This window comes from Camelina sativa, chromosome 6 (genome assembly GCF_000633955.1).
Source record: "Camelina sativa cultivar DH55 chromosome 6, Cs, whole genome shotgun sequence".
NCBI classification, from domain to species: domain Eukaryota; kingdom Viridiplantae; phylum Streptophyta; class Magnoliopsida; order Brassicales; family Brassicaceae; genus Camelina; species Camelina sativa.
The window spans coordinates 2,361,943-2,364,194 of NC_025690.1; the positions used below are offsets into that span (position 1 = coordinate 2,361,943).

General features: G+C 30.0%; 1 long non-coding RNA gene across 1 annotated transcript; it reads right to left on the reverse strand.

Moving 5' to 3' along the window:
- On the reverse strand, positions 1,550-2,252 carry LOC104790161. Its single transcript, XR_002038581.1, has 3 exons — positions 2,218-2,252; positions 2,011-2,126; positions 1,550-1,934 (listed from the first exon to the last, which is right to left on the reverse strand). It is a non-coding gene; the product is annotated as an uncharacterized LOC104790161 (long non-coding RNA).

Sequence of the window (2,252 nt, forward strand, 5' to 3'; positions counted from 1 at the left end):
GAAATTTAGATAAAATACATGCATTCTCCATTTGAATGTTTAATTTTTATAGTTAGTAGAAATTCTAATTTTCAATAGCTCTCAAAATATTTTTAAAAATACCCAAAATTATCAAAATACCCGTCACAACTAGTTCTTACATGTCACATAATTAACCCATTTTACAACTGCTTCACACCATAAAAAAGTTCCTGGAGTTCTATGGAATTCTTGAATCAGTCTTTCAGTTTTAATCTTTAGAACAGAGGCGGAAAAACAAATTATTAGGTTGGATGTCTCTTTACATAAACTTAGAAAATCAACGGCTGAGATTTTTTGCTCAAAATAAAAAAGAATAGCTGGGATTATAAGTTATAACATGTAATCGGGTCAAATTACTGGGTTAAATGACTCGCGTGTTTATCCAATTTCAGTGATTACATTTTTACCCTTCGCGCAGATGAATTAGTTTGTTTTACCTCCAATGGCATACCCTTGTTAATATTTACAAAAGTAATGTTTGTTTTATATTTGTGTTTTCGATTAATAGGAGGGATATATATATATATATATATATGTATAGGCAACACAATACACAACGACTCATTAACCATTGAAACTATTAATGTCTTTAAAGTACTATCTCGGTAGACAACACGTTGTGATATTTTTTTCATGTAAAAGTAGTTTAAAATATAAAGAAACTAATTATATATTTTTAGTATTTTTCTATTAAAATTAGTTGGCCACTCATTTGAGTGTTTTGCCAATATTTTGGTGTATATGTGAATATCGCAACACGTACCAAGGATAATTAAATTTGAAAATATACGATATTTTGCTCAATCCATAATAATTAAACACCGGCCGTGATTTTGTCACGTGTATCAAAATATTTCTCATAATTTGCTTAAGGGTGTTAAATCCAAATATCAGATTTCAATTTGGATTTAGTTGAATTAATGTACGTATATAACCTAGAGGTATCTATTTTGATAGGGAAACATGTCGTGTATGGTGCTGTCATTAATTTTATGCCCATAACTTTACTCTTTTAAATAATTTCCTAATAGACAATATTTTTAAAAAAAATTTGGCTAAAAAATGTAGAAGAAGTAAATAAAATCTTTATCTGATTAATCTATATATAGTTAGATCATAATGCTCAAAAATTCTCAAAATATTTTCAAAATACACAAATTCTCAAAATACCCATCTTAATGTAGTTCTTTATATGTCATATTGTTCTGTTCTAACCCGTTTCTTCCCGTCCTGGCCATTTTACAAAAACAAAATTTTTTTGTGTGGCATAACTTTTTACTTTGAAATTAGCTTTTAGGCAATATTTCTTTAAAAAGTTTGGATAAGAAATTCTCGAAAACTTTCAAAATATTTTCAATGATATACAAAATTATCCAAATACCCATCTCAAAGTAATTTTTTATTTTCATATTTCTTTTTTAATAGAATCAGTTATTTGCAAAACTTATAAGATTTAGTTTAAATCAAAACTATCCGTATCTATATTTTCAAAATATATGGTTGAAAATATCTAATTAATGTTTGTTAGTCAAAAGAAAAATCTTTGATTACTCTTTTATACGATGCTGTTTTAAAGATTACGTTACATACAACCCCATACAATCGTGATTTTTCAACATATTGATTTATTATGAGTCAATGTTTGTATCATGAGTGTAATTAGTTTGAAAACTTAGGGAATGGGACGCAGAAATAGCAAGAGATAGCTTAAACTTGGGGTCTAGCTTGGACGATGTAAAAATGGCCACCTTTAACAACACCTTCGATGTCTTGAGGAGAACCATAGAGCGTCTCTATCACATTTCCAGCTTCTGCAATTGTTGAGAACAGGCGCATTTGAAAGGCTTTGTCCACTATAAGTGGCTCCCTTGAGTAATACACCACCACTTCCTCCGCTTCATATTATTATCACACTGCAGCAATTACACCCTTTTTCAGCTTTTGAGTTCCGAAAAAAGACTGAAAACAGAGAAACACACATAAACAAACCTGTCGTAAAGTCCAGTGCATGTGTTTCCCTCGAGATCCGCATTGTTTGAGTCTGACCGGAATATGATTGAGGTTTTAGAATACAGAGCTATCCTCTTACTTGGGTAGCTGATCACCTGTACAACCCAATTTACCACTCACTTTGTTAAAATTCTATTCATTTATAACTGAAACTTAAGAAATAAATACAATCTTTTTGTTTCTTACAGTTGGAGACTCTAGGTTCGTTTTTTTGGTGATGA